This window comes from Mytilus galloprovincialis, chromosome 6 (assembly GCF_965363235.1).
Source record: "Mytilus galloprovincialis chromosome 6, xbMytGall1.hap1.1, whole genome shotgun sequence".
Lineage (NCBI taxonomy): Eukaryota > Metazoa > Mollusca > Bivalvia > Mytilida > Mytilidae > Mytilus > Mytilus galloprovincialis.
In genome coordinates, this window is record NC_134843.1 from 89530854 (window position 1) to 89546076 (window position 15223).

At 34.0% G+C, this 15223-nt stretch overlaps 1 protein-coding gene across 3 annotated transcripts in view; it reads right to left on the reverse strand.

Annotated features, from left to right (window-relative positions):
- Positions 1-15223, reverse strand: part of LOC143080654 (perlucin-like protein) — a 64915-nt gene that overhangs the window by 7992 nt on the left and 41700 nt on the right. For 2 of the 3 annotated variants that reach the window (XR_012979760.1, XR_012979759.1), the window contains exon 4: positions 13815-14108. The exons of the other annotated variant lie outside the window; for it this stretch is intronic. The gene's annotated coding sequence lies outside the window, so the exon portion shown is untranslated. Of the gene's footprint in view, positions 1-13814; positions 14109-15223 lie in introns of those variants that run through there. 3 annotated transcript variants of the gene reach the window in all.

Below are 15223 nucleotides of genomic sequence, written 5' to 3' on the forward strand. Positions count from 1 at the left end.
AAATCATCTCTTTTATCATAAATTTTAGTATTAAGCTTTCCGTTAATGATATATATATCAAGATCGAGGAAAGGACAGTGGTCATTGTTAGTATTAGCTTTATTTAAAGTAAGTTCAACAGGAGAAATTTCTTTAGTATACATACTGAAGTCGTCATTATTGAGAGCTAAAATATCATCCAAATATCTAAAAGTATTATTAAATTTGTGTATCAGATGTTGTTTCGATGGGTCTTTACTGAATTTTGTCATAAATTGTAACACATAGCAATACAAAAACAGGTCCGCAATAAGTGGTGCACAGTTAGTCCCCATTGGAATTCCGATAACCTGACGATATACGGAATCTCCAAAGCGAACAAAAATGTTATTTAGTAAAAATTCAAGGGCAGATATAGTATTAAAGCATGTCCAATTGACATACATTTTTTGTTTATTGCTACTAAAAAATGACCTAAAAGAGTTTGAACATATATATTCACATTCTGACTTTTTAGATGCCCATTTAATTAGGTGTGTGAATTTTTTCTTAATGAGAATGTGAGGCAATGTGGTATATAGGGTAGAAAAATCGAAACTTTGAACAGATTCAAAATCACCAGTATAAGCATGCAATTTATCAAGTACTTCCAACGAGTTTTTGACACTGCAAAAGTAATTAATTCCACTATTTTCGAAGGCCTTATTTCAACAATTTATTATCAGGTTTTTCATTGTACCAAGTGTACTGGTAAGAAGAATAGATAATTTAGTAGTGGAACAATGGCTTGACTTGAGACGAAATCAATCTATATTTGTAAGGTGTTTTGTGTAGTTTCGGAAGCTAATACATAGTTGGGACTTTCATTGTTTTTGGTTCTGCTTGTAAAGCAGTAGCTAAAAGTTTATGTTTGTTACAGATGTCGTTTTCTGAAAATGGAGTCAGTTGGAATGGTGGTGAATTGGTGATTTCTTTTTGTAGAACCTCAATGTAAAATTTACGTCAAACAATAATAATAGTATTAGCAGCTTTATCGGCCGGGACAAAAACAAATTTCTTGGCTAGTTCTTTTAGTTTATGTTTGATACGAGAAATAGGTTTATTATGGCACCCTCAACGGAGTTGGGGTGACGTATTGTTATTCTACGTTTCTTTTTTTTCTTATTATGGCACCCTAAACGGAGTTTGGGTGACATATTGTTATTCTACGTTTCTTTTTGTTTTCTTTATTTTTATTATTATTTTTCTTCCACACTTTTTTGTCCACTCTGGAACTCTAATATAAATGGACCAAAGACGTTGGAACTATACCATAATGTTGACCACCATGTGAAGATTTGCTTTTTGGGGTTGGCACTTTCAAAATGTCCGCCGTTACCATGGAAACGGAACAACTGTAAAAAAATCCACTTTTTGGTTTTGGTGAATAATTTGGAGATGCTTAAACTCAGAATCCTTATATTTTAATACAATGCAGGTGCCAGCCATATATAGGTTTTGGATGATTTTGGCAATCATTGGAACTACTATGTTGCCATGGAAACTGCACCAAAAATTTCCAAAATATGAAAATGCTCCAAATTTTTTGAAACTTCATGGTAACGATGAGCAACATTGGTAGATGTAGAATTTGACGTTGGAATTTCCAAAATGTCTGCTGTTACCATGGAAACAATGCAAAAAGGTCAAAATGCTCTAAAACCTTCAGGGTTTGGTGAATAATTTTGGTATGCTTGAATATAAAATCCTCAAATTTTTATACAATGTAGTTGTCCACTTTATACCGGTTTTGAATGATTTTGACAATCATTGGAACTACTATGTTACCATGGATACATGATCAAATATTTCAAAAATTTCAAAATGCTCCAAAATTGATGAAACTTGATATTATTGTTAACTGGCAAGTAAAGATGAGACTTTTGACTTTGAAATTTTCAAAATGGCTGCCGTTGCCATGGAAACAGTAGAAATGTGAAAATTTTTGAAATGCTCTGAATGTACTGAAAATTTTCAGAAACATGTATTGCCATGCATATATGTGCGATCACTGTACAACAATTTTCTAAATTGGCTGCCACTCGCCTGGCAATACGGGAAGGGTGCCATCCGCTATTGCTTGCAATGGCAAATCTAGTTATTATTATTTTTCTTGCAACAAATTTTGTCCAGGCGATTTCTCCAAAGTTAAAGTACCAAAGTTGATAGAACTTTACTATATTAAGGACCCCCATGTGCAGAGTTGCAGGAAGCATGGAATGGTTCAAGATGGCTGCCGTTACCATGAAAACGGAACAAACGTGAAAAAAACCAGTTTTTGTTTTTGGTGAACTGTTTGGATATGCCTTAACTCAGAATCATTATATTTTAACACAATGGAGGTGCCCACTATATACAGGTGTTGGGTGATTTTGGCACTTATTGGAACTACTATGTTGCCATGGAAACTACACCAAAAATTTCAAAAATATCAAAATGCTCAAAACTTCATGAAACTTCACAGTAACGATGAGCAACATCGGAAGATGTGGCATTTGGAGTTAGAATTTCCAAAATATCTGTTGTTACCATGGAAACAATGCAAAAAGGTCAAAATTTTCAAAAAAAAAATAAAAATGCTGCAAACTGGAGGAAAGTTTACAGGAATGGTCACTGGCATAAGCAGAGTTGACTTTTGAAGTTGGAATTTTCAAAATGGCCGCCGTAACCATGGAAACAGCAAAAATGTCAAAAATTTCAAAATGCTCCCATCTTAATGAAACTTTTCAAAAATGATAATTTGCATGTGTAGATGCACTCTTTGACTTTGGAATTTTCAAAATGGCTGCCACTCACCTGGCAATGGGGGAAGGGTGCCATCCGCTATTGCTCGCAATGGCAAATCTAGTTGTATTTATTGTTAAGAGTAAAATGTTCTTTAAAATGTTGAATACGTATATCAACAATGTTTATTACTGAATTAAAAAAAGAGTCCAAAGATTTTTTGTCAGCTTTTTCCCGTTTTATCCATTTCAAACAGTAAGCACGGAGTGAGTCGTGGATGATATCACGACACTCATTCCAATAAATAGTTGAAGGGGGACGATATTTAGGTCCTTTACTGAGGAATGATTTCAACTCTCGGTCTTGAACGATGTTAAGATCTCCTGTTATAACATGGGAAATGGGTCCATAAATGTATTCGGAATTACTGCAATTACATGAAATAGGTGTATTTTCACTGATATTAACATCTTTACACAATTGGCTATAATTAAACACAAATTACCGGGTAGATTTCTTGTAAATATAACAAATAAGAGGGAGCTCAGTATTATCAAAATATCCAGGAATTTGTTCTTTATCAGAATGGTCGTTAAAAATACCAGCAATATTAACAAAATCAAAACCTTTATTGACATACTTTATTTTAATAAAATGTTTTTTATGATCTTCAGGACGATCAATTTTAGGAAACAGTTTAGAATAACAATATGCCATTATATTTTGAACGATTTCATACTTGGGACTGCTATATGAAATTGTATTGCAATCCTCTAAAACTATATTTAACTTATTAATCGGTAATGAACAGAGCTTTGTTAAATGTATTGTTAACAGCAGTATTCAGATTTTATGAGCCTGTATGTTCGTAGTTTCGGAAAATTGTTAAACCTCTCTGCCAATCTGCGGAGCATTTATCTTTGAGCAATGTTTTACACATCAATAAATCGCACGTTTTTTGTAATAAAATTGCTCTCTAGTCTTACAACTGGAATAATGTTTTTCACTTCAGATGACCAATTGTTCGTGCATTTTTCGTAGTTTCAATTGAAGACTCGTTTACATATATGAGTGTCGTCCATTGATATAGGTTTGTTCCAATACCTTATCATATTTCACCATCGTCGTTCCTTTGCGTTCACTCAACCAACTTCACCGTTTATTGCCAATGTCGGTGCAAATTTATTGACGCCAAGAAAATATCGAATTGCTTTGTTCTGTATTTGATTCAAGCAAGCGAAGTCTTTGTATCCCCAGATCGAAGAGCTGTAGTCAAGCACTGGTACTACACACAAGATAAAACGTTTCTCAAATATTTAAATTCCGAAGTCTTTTAGATGATGAATCTTGGAGATAACTCCTCCAAAAACTCTACCTGCAGCTTACGATAGTCTATTTGCATTATCTTTAAAGTCCTTTAGGTCGTGAAAAGTTATACCGAGGTATTTGTATGTGTCAGTTATTTGAAGTAGATTGTCACCGATTTTAAAGTGGAATTCACTTCTTTTAGATCGAGACGAACGAAAATGCATAACTTGATTTCTCTGTATTTATCAAAACACGCCATCGCTTGCACCACTCATGGACTTTATCCAGCATACATTGCATGTCAGTTTCGGATGATGCCAATAAGACTATGTCGTCCGCATATAAAAGTAACGAAAGCGTAGAGTCGCCAATATTAACACCAAGTCTGAGACTGTTTACTTTCTCTACCAGATCGTTGATAAAAATAAAAAATAACGTCGGGGATAAATTATCCCTATGTTTAACCCAAGAACTGCATACAAACCACTGTGAAAGTCTGTTGTTCACATGAACACAGGCAGAAGTACTAGGGTAAATGTTTTTAATCGAGTTGTAAATTTTCCTATCAATGTTATTTAACAAAAGCCTATATAACAGAAATCTCGGTCAACAAAATCGAACGCTTTCTTTAGATCAATAAAAGTTGCAAATGAAGTCTTAAGGTTTCTCGATACAGCATTAAGAGTTAACACATGATACTCACACGATCGATCGGAGCGAAAACCATTTTGTTCGTCTGCTAAAATATCGTTGAACTCTATATATAGAGAATAATACATGGCAAAATCCATATTATATGCAGATCTGGCATATGTGATACGGATTTTGCCATATTTTATACGCTTTATCATATATTTCAACAGAAGAGTATTATATAATATGAACTGTTTTCTGATCCATAGCACTGGGTTACCTTGAGTTCTACTTTTGTCTTTTTTCAAAGGCCTTAAAAGAACTGCTCAATCGCTTTTCCGAAGCACCTGGGTAACCTTACAATTTGCATGCTGTTGTTTAAAAAATATTTTGTTTATTATTGTATTTTTTTGTGTGTTTTGTATTTTTTAAAGTTCCATTTTGTGTGCCAAAAAATATGAAAACTTGACGTTCGTGACGTCACATACCAAACAATGACGTCATTCAATCAATTGCGTCACGCCCGAATGACCGTTCTATTGGACCTATTTTGAGGAAAAATTTTCTTAACCAAAAAAAACCCCCCAAAAAATGACTTTATGTAATAAAGGGTATGCGATAAAGGGTGCGCATCAAATTTGCGCGATATGAATTCAACAGCAGTCTTTTCATCACATATGCAAAACTACTGTATTTACTACTTAACATATGATAAATGATGGTAATCGACTGTTTATGAATGCACTGTACAGTTTTGATATACAAGAAAGTAAACTAATTCCTCGGTTATTGAGAGGTACACGTGGATTTGAAGATTTGTCACTTAGAATTGGACAAAGTATTAACTGTCTTCAAACAGACGGAATGATACCTGTTTCAAAAATCAGTTGGAACAATGAATGAATCACGGCCACTATAGGTTCATACTTCAGTACTTCGTATGGAATACTATCTATACCACAACTTTTGCCTTTTTTTTTTTGTACACAAGCCGTCTAATTTCTCATATTGTCCTGCTCGGAAGCCAGATCTGCTTATAAATCTACGAGTTTGTAATCTAGGTAATCACGGAACAAATGAAAAGCGTCTGCTATATCAGAATGTGGTGCAGGGGGCTGTGACTCACCTCTAGGTTGGGCATAAGTTGCGGCGTGGTCCGTATCAATATCCGACATAACTTATAAACAATTAATCCAACTTCACTGCACTAAGACGGAGCTTCGAATGGTCAAGCTATGAAAATGTATTTTCAATGTTAACTTTTACCGCGAATGACCAGTCCGTGCTATCATACAAAGAACTTTAAACTCTTAACTTTGTTAAGGTGACTTATTGTTATGCTAAAATAATTTAAATATTATTGTAAACATAAACACATGTTCCCAATATAACAACAAAACCATGTGATATCCATAGTTAATAAATACATTCATATTTCAAATTGTTTCAATTGACCAAATACATAATTGAAAAAATTCAATAAATTATCTAAAAGTTATTAAACAACAAAGCAAACGTAGAGTGACAAGGACAAATTTAATGAATATCTGACTTGTGTCGTCATGGAATGTATATTTGCATGTTAAATTCAGAAAGACTTTATTCTATTCAATTAAACTATTATAAATCGAAGGAAAATTTTAATAACAACAGTCCAAAAACATATGAGACTAACAAGGCCAGGGGCTCTTGACTTGGGACAGGGGCAAAATGCGGCAGGTGACACATGAGACTTAACTGCACGACTTTCAGCTTGTCTAATCTTCTTTTCATCGTCAGAGTTATCAGCGATGGTATTTGACTGATATTAACTTTGATAATCCTCTTTAGATTCTCCCACTAACAGTATTGTGTCTGAGCTTATTACTAAAGTTAAAGCTAGGAATAAGTCGATAAGGATCGCCGACAGCTCTGCAGGGGGCTGGACTGCAGTGTGCGAATATGAGTCAAATACCATCGCTGATAACTCTGACAATGAAAAGAAGATTAGACAAGCTAAAAGTCGTGCAGTTAAGTAAATTAAAGAGAGAACCAAACCCCGCCCTTCTCCTTACAACATTAGCAACAGAGCAACCAATATGCTAGACCAGCTGAAACTGTGCCTAATCCTGCTTATTCTAAGTCTTACAGTCGTTATTCTCAAACTCCACAGCCCTTTCTTGCAGGCTACGGTCGGCGTGAGCCGGCCCAGTATGACATGTGTCACCAGTGTAAACAGTTTGGACATTGGCGTAAGAACTGCCCACTTAACAGGGTCCAGACATTTCAACACAGCGCTCAAGGACAAGGCGCCCAACGATCTTAAACCGGTATTTAATGATAAGAATTTAAATTGTAAATCACATTTTTCTAAATGGGGTAATGAAAACAATGTTAATGACTATTCTGTTTTTCTTTAACAAGTAAAGTTTTTGGAAAATGCAGAACATAACAGCACTTTTCACGGTGTAAAGGGGAGTTTGAATAAACATATCGAATTTTGAAAAAATATTGGCTCTAGTGATTTCGTCATAAACACTATGAAAGGCGGTTACATTATACCTTTTTTAGAAACGCTTAAACAGATGCACAGTAAGAACAACAAATCTGCATTTGTGAATGAGAAATTTGTTGATGAAGCTATTTCTGAATTAGTAGATACTTGGTATGCTTAGTTGGTCCCTTTTAAGCCCTTCGTCGTGAATCCTTTGAGTGTAGCGCTAAATTCATCTTCAAAGCCTAGGTTAATATTAGATCTTAGTATTTTGAATCAAAGTGTCAGGAAAGACAAGTTCAAGTTTGAAGACTGGAAAGTTGCAATACAATATTTTGCGAATGATTACTCACTTTATAAGTTTGATTTAAAATCGGGGTATCATCATTTTGATATTTGTCCCAAACAGCACACCTTTTTAGGGTTTTCGTGGAAACAACAGTCTTCTGCTTCACAGTCTTACCTTTTGGCTTATCAACAGCTCCTTTCATTTTTTCAAAATGTCTACGTGAAATGGTGAAATACCGGAGAAGAAATTATATAAAGATAGTTTTATATCTAGACGATGGTTTTGGCATGGCTCCTACTTTTGAAGAATGTAATAAAGATGCCATTTTTGTTAGAAAAAGACTTTTGTCAACCGGGTTTTTGATAAACGAGAAAAAATCTATTTTTACTCCTGTTTAGGAGCTAGAATGGCTCGGAATCATTTGGAATTCAATTGAATTTTGTGTTACTATATCTGATAGGCGTATTAATGATTTGATACGTTCCTTGTCAGATGCTTTGACTAATTTAAACACATTGTCAGCCAGACGATTAGCCCAGGTAGTGGGAAAAATTATATCTATGTCTCCTGTAATTGGCAATATTTCTAGACTTAAAACTAGATATAGTTACATGTGTATGGAAAGCAGGTTATCTTGGGATACGGTATTGAATATGGAAATACCAGTCCAAGTTAAGGACGAATTACTGTTTTGGCTTGATAACATTAAGAGAGTTAATGTAAACAGGCTAAATTTTTATAGCAAATCTACGGTAATGGTGTATTCAGATGTAAGAAATGTTGTTTGTGGTGCTTATACAGTTGAAGTAAATAGTAAGATTTTTCATCAAATGTGGAATCGTTCAGAAATGCAACTGAGCTCTACTTGGAGAGAAATGAAGGCAATTGAGCAGTCCCTGATTTCTTTTAAAAATGTTTTCAAAGGGAGAACATTGAAATGGTTCACAGACAAACAAAATTGTGTAAGAATTGTTAGATCTGGAAGCATGAAATTTGAGTTACAAAATTTGGCAAATTCTATATTTTCTATTTGTTCTCATATCAATCCATGTACAATGGATTCCACGTTCTGAAAACACTTTGGCTGATTATGTTAGTAAAATGGTTGAAGATTGGGGTGTCTCCTTCGATTTTTTCAATTTTATAGATGAAATGTGGGGTCCACATACGATCGATCGCTTTGCTAGTCATTTAAATGCTAAGTTACCTCGTTACAATTCCTTGTTTTGGAATGCAACTGCTGAAGCTATTGACGCGTTTACACAAGACTGGTCTCAAGAGAACAATTGGCTTGTTCCTCCAATTTATGTGGTTCTAAGAGTTATCAAACATGTTATAGCTTAAAGCTTGCAAGGCAGGTGGTACATTGATTGTCCCTAAATGGACGTTTGCAGTGTTTTAGCTATACATTTTTAAGAAAGATATGATATATCAGGATTATGTCGTTGATGTTTTATAATTTCAAAAAACAGAAGGAATTTTTATGCAAGGTTCGAATGAAAAATTAATTTCGGTTCGGAACGGTTTAATTCGTCAGTGTTGGCAATTAGAAAGAAAGCTTGATGCTATACTGTATAACATAGATTTTTGTTATAATGATCATTTCGTTGATACTTGTGTACCCATTGTATATTCTGACATGATTGGTTGCTGTCATGGTAAGCGAAAAGCATGGTCCTACAGAAGTATATTTGACATGGCTTGAATATTGTTATGGTCTCAGAAGAACATGGTCCTTTAGCATTATAGTTGACAAGGCTTTTATATTGATTACAATTATTTGTGTGTTCATTGTATATTCTGACATGATTGGTTGTTGCCATGGTCAGAGAAAAGCATGGTCCTACAGAAGTATAGTTGACATGGCTTGAAGATTGTTATTTATTTTATGTGTTTTTAACTAAGCTGACATAGCCACTTGTTGGCATGATTCAGGAAAGCATAGTCCTATATAACTTATAGTAGACAGGGCTTATTGATTATCATCATACATCAGTATTCTCATTTTAATATGTATTACGATCTATACGTTTTTCAGCTATTTTTCATACTGGTAGATGGGAAGTATTACCACAGAATTCTTTCAACAGTAACCTTTCACAGTTGTCAACAAAGTGCCAAAGTTTTGCCTTTCTTCTAGATCAGAGAATACAACAAAAAACTACAAATGTGCTTTTGAAGCTTGGACTAAATGGTGTGTATTTAATGGAATTTGCTATTTACCGGGTTCTGACACTCATGTTTCATTGTATTTAATAGATTTAACCGAATCTGCTAAGTCACATAGCAAGATTAATGACATGTTTTACGCTATTAGTTGAACTTACCGGCTGGCCGGGTTACCTGATCCATGTAAATCAGATTTAGTTTTATCTGTCAAAGAAGGTGCTTTAAGATTAATAGGTTACACTGTAAACAAAAAAGAGCCAATTACTCCGAAAATTTTGAAACTTATTGTATTGTTATATGGCAATGAAAAGTCCTCTGTAAAAGATTTGAGAATAGCATGTATGTGCTTAATGTGTTTTTCGGGTTTTTTAACGTTTTTCATAATTGTCAACTTTGAAAAGAAATAACATAATTTTTTTATGATTCATATGTGAAACTTTTTCTTGAAAAGAGTAAAATAGATGTATACAGAGAGGTTAACGATGTTCTCATTTCTAAGACTTATAACATCACTCGTCCAGTCAATATGCTACACCGGTATTTAAGTTTGGCAAATATTTCTTCCAGTAGTACGAATATATACACATGGAAAAAAGTATTGCAACACCTTGATTTTTTAAAATTTGAAAAATCAGCCTCTTTTTTCGGATGAAATATGATAAAATATTTGTATAATATTATTGAAACATAGTTTATGATAACATTGGCATTGAAACGAACAAAAATGTTTGAAAAAAAAATGATTTATATAACCACAATTTTAATAACAAAATGAAGTGTTTTTTGTACAAAAAAATGCATTTTACAACTTTTACTGTAGTCGAACTTTACAATGTCAGACATTTCAAAATTAATCTTCAGATGACTGTTCACATCATGGTTGATCGTTACACACCAAAGAATTAGTACTTTGTGCGCAGCCTCCATTCAAACGGATAACCCATCTAAACGTCTTCTGATTCCTGCCAAAAATCGACTAATTTGTTGCTAAGGTAGCAGCAACCATTTCTGATGAAGGGCATTGTTTATTTCATGATGTGTTTGAACTTGGGTGTCCTTTCGCGCACATTTCGCCCAATAGTGTCCCATATATGCTCGATATGGTTCAAATCCGGCCTACGATCCGTCCATGGAAGATAAACCGAATTCCATTGGAACAATTGATCTTCCTCCACGATGATAATTTTCAACTTTAGCGAGCTCTGCACTACATTGGATACGGAAAACTGTGTGTCTGTTCGTAAGCAAAGGTCTCCGAAATGGTCTTATCGCACGATAACCAGTAGCGATGAGTCGATCTCGAACAGTTCTTGTTAAAAGGCTCCTGTATGCCCACCACTCTTTTTTTAGGATTGTATTGTATGCAATGGGTTTCCTTCTGACCAACCTTCATTATGCTTGATTTCCCCTAGCAAATGGTATAGAGGGTCTTCTTTATCTCGGAAGGTCTTTAACATCGTTTAGTGCCTTATTTTTATTTTCAAAACGACTTATAGTGGAATGGTGATGACCAAAAATACGTGCAGACGTTTCAGCGACATCTCTGCTTTTCTCATGCTGATAATCTGCCATCTTGCTGCAGTTTAAAGTTGTCGAAAACCCATTACAAGGTGTCAATCACATAACTTTAAAAACTTGGTTATTTAAAGTGTTGAAAACAATGAGGATGAAAACATCTGTTTTGCTGTTTACGGGTACAGTAGCTGCATGTGCAGATAAAAACTTATCGAGTCGATATTTATTGATTAAACTCAGGTGATACTTAAATAATGTTAAATTAGTTCTATTTTACCAAAATTATATCACAAAAAAAATAAGAAGTGTTTTTGTAATTTCAATTTCAATTTGGTGTTGCAATACTTTTTTCCATATGTATATATTCCGAGGTTTAAGCTATTGTAAAAGTATCAACAGTTATTAGCTCACCTGGCCTAAAAAGCCATGTGAGCTTTTCTCATCACTTGGCGTCCGTCGTCGTCGTCGTCGTCTGTCGTCGTTAACAATTTTTCAAACATCTTCTCCTCTGAAACTACTGAATAGATTTGAATGAAACTTAAAATGATTGTTCCTTAGATTATCCTGCACAAAGTGTGTGCTTCGATTTTTGATCCGTCAAAAAACATGGCCGCCGTTACTAAAAATAGAACATAGGGGTCAAATGCAGTTTTTGGCTTATATCTCAAAAAAACGGAAGCATTTAGAGCAAATCTGACGGGGTAAAAATGTTCATTAGGTCAAGATCTATCAGCCCTGAAATTTTCAGATGAATCAAACAAACCATTGTTGGGTTGCTGCCACATAATTGGTAATTTTAAGGAAATTTTTTAGTTTTTGGTCATTATCTTGAATATTATTATAGATAAAGATAAACTGTAAACAGCAAAAATGATCAGCAAAGTAAGATCTACAAATAAGTTAATATCACCAAAATTGTCAATTGACCCCTTAAGGAGTTATTGTCCTTTAATGACAATTTTTCACAATTTGTTCATCACATTTGCTAACTTTAAAAAATCTTCTCCTCTGAAACTACTAAATGGATTTGGATGAAACTTAGCATGATTGTTCCTTAGATTATCCTGCACAAAGTGTGTGCTTCGATTTTTGATCCGTCAAAAACATGGCCGCCGTTACTTAAAATAGAACATAGGGGTCAAATGCAGTTTTTGGCTTATATCTCAAAAACGAAAGCATTTAGAGCAAATCTGACGAGGTAAAAATGTTCATTAGGTCAAGATCTATCAGCCCTGAAATTTTCAGATGAATCAAACAAACCATTGTTGGGTTGCTGCCACTTACTTGGTAATTTTAAGGAAATTTTGCAGTTTTTGGTCATTATCTTGAATAATATTATAGATAAAGATAAACTGTAAACAGCAAAAATGATCAGCAAAGTAAGATCTACAAATAAGTTAATATGAATAAAATTGTCAATTGACCCCTTAAGGGGTTATTGTCCTTTAATGACAATTTTTCATAATTTGTTCATCATATTTGCTAACTTTAAAAAATCTTCTCCTCTAAAACTACTAAACCAAATTCAACCAAACTTCAACTGAATGATCAGTAGGGTGTATAAAATAAAGTTTGTGCTTTATTTTTTATTTCGTCAAAAAACATGGCCGTCATGGCTAAAAATAGAACACAGGGTAAAATGCAGTTTTTGGCTTATATCTCAAAAACTCCAGCATTTAGAGCAAATAAGACAAGAAGTTAAAGTATTTATTAGGTCAATGTCTACCTGTCCTGAAATTTTCAGCCGAATTGGGTAACTGGTTTTTCAGGTATTATGCCCCTGAATTGATGATTTTAAAGAAATTTTGCAGTTTTTGGTTATTATCTTGAATATTATTATAGATACAGATAAACTGTTAATAGCAAAAATGTTAAGCAAAGTAAGATCTACAAATAAGTCAATTTGACCAAAATTGTCAATTGATCCCTTAAGGAGTTATTGCCCTTTAAAGACTTTTTTCACAATTTGTTCATCATGTTGACTTACTTTAAAAAATCTTCTCCTTTGAAACTGCTGTATCAATTTCAGCCAAACTTAGGCTAAATGAGTTTCAGAGTATCTAGTATAAATTTTATATTTCATTCCCTTGTATGTCAGAAACATAGCTCCTATGGCTAAAATAGAACATAGGAGAAAATGATTTTTTTTTTTGCTTTTGAAGAAAATAGGACGATTCAAAGAACATTTAAATAAATTGAAAAGCCAAAATAATCATTGATGAGAGATTTAACCAAAAAAATTAAGGTGAGCGATTCAGGCTCTTGAGAGCCTCTTGTATACTTCGTAAGTCAGGAAAAATATCGTATTCCTCCGCTAGAGACATTTTATTCTCCGCTCTTCATAAGTTAGGTTTAGACAACACAAAATTTGGTCTTCATAGTTTGAGATCTGGCGGAGCTACGGCAGCTGCCGCATCAAAAATTGAAGATACTATTTTCAATAAATACGGTAGATGGAAAAGTGATCGTGCTAAAGATGGCTATGTTAAAGAAAGAAGAAGTTTAGAAGAAAGGTAGTCAGTTACAAAAAATCTTGGTGTTTGATATTTAATCAATGAGTCTATGTTTTGCCCATCCTTTGTTTTTTTTCGAAACTTTGCTGCACTCGTCTAGGCGAGCTGTTTCCCATAGATATGTGTTTGAGTTTTTATTCATAAATACTTTATTTGCGTTTGATGCCACGAATAAGAAAATAAATGTATTTATTAACTATCAATAGCACATGGGTTTGTTGTTTATTGGGATCATGTGTTTATGTTTACAACAATATTTAAATTATTTTAGCATAACAATAAGTCATCTTAACAAAGTTAAGAGTTTAAAGTTCTTTGTATAATAGCACGGACTGGTCATTCGCGGTAAAAGTTAACATTGAAAATACATTTTCATAGCTTGACCATTTGAAGCTCCGTCTTAGTGCAGTGATCAATCTACATAAAGAGTGTTAGAAACCAAGGCCATGTGAATGGCACAAAAATGCTGTATGGCTCTATGTTTCTAATGTTATGTTGCAAAAGATGGGGCTATATTTTTACTTACATTTATGTTATATGAATGCTTGGGTTATGTTCTTCTCATATATGTTATGATGGTATGATATTAAACCCCTCACGGGGAGGATTGTGCCTGATATTCATATAATGAAGACATAATGTTTCAATCAGTTTAATTGAAGTCCGGAGCTGGCATGTCAGTTAACTGCTAGTAGTCTGATGTTATTTATGTATTATTGTCATTTTGTTTATTTTCTTTGGTTACATCTTCTGACATCAGACTCGGACTTCTCTTGAACTGAATTTTAATGTGCGTATTGTTATGCGTTTACTTTTCTGCATTGGCTAGAGGTATAGGGGGAGGGTTGAGATCTTACAAACATGTTTAACCCCGCCGCATTTTTGCGCCTGTCCCAAGTCAGGAGCCTCTGGCCTTTGTTAGTCTTGTATTATTTTAACTTTTAGTTTCTTGTGTACAATTTGGAGTTTAGTATGGTGTTCATTATCACTGAACCAATATATATTTGTTTAGGGGCCAACTGAAGGACGCCTCGGGGTGCGAGAATTTCTCGTTGCATTGAAGACCTGTTGGTGACCTTCTGCTGTTGCCTTCTCTATGGTCGGGTTGTTGTCTCTTTGACACATTCCCCATTTCCATTCTCAATTTTATTCTGATTTCTAAAGGTAAACCAGGTACGAATTAAAGGATTATGTACCCTTCTATTGATTCAATGCTAAACATATGGAAATTTTATAGAAAATCCACAGCCTTTCTCCTTGTACTATCATATTTGGCAATTTGATGACTGATAGATATAGGATAATTGCATGCAGTGCTAGTGTTGATTTCCTTAAAGCAATTTTAATGTAGTTATTGGTTAAAACAAATAAAAATATGGACCAATTCAAGTACACCTTTTAGGGTGCGCTCAACTTTAGTGACTCAACACGAGGTATTTTGGAATTTACAGGTTGGTTAGAACTTTTTGTAAAAAATAAACACTAGCACATCATAGAAAAGCAAGTGAGTAATCGGTGTTTCAAATTTTATAACAAAAATATCTGTATTAAAGGCTGTGGATTTTCTATCAAAATCTTGGT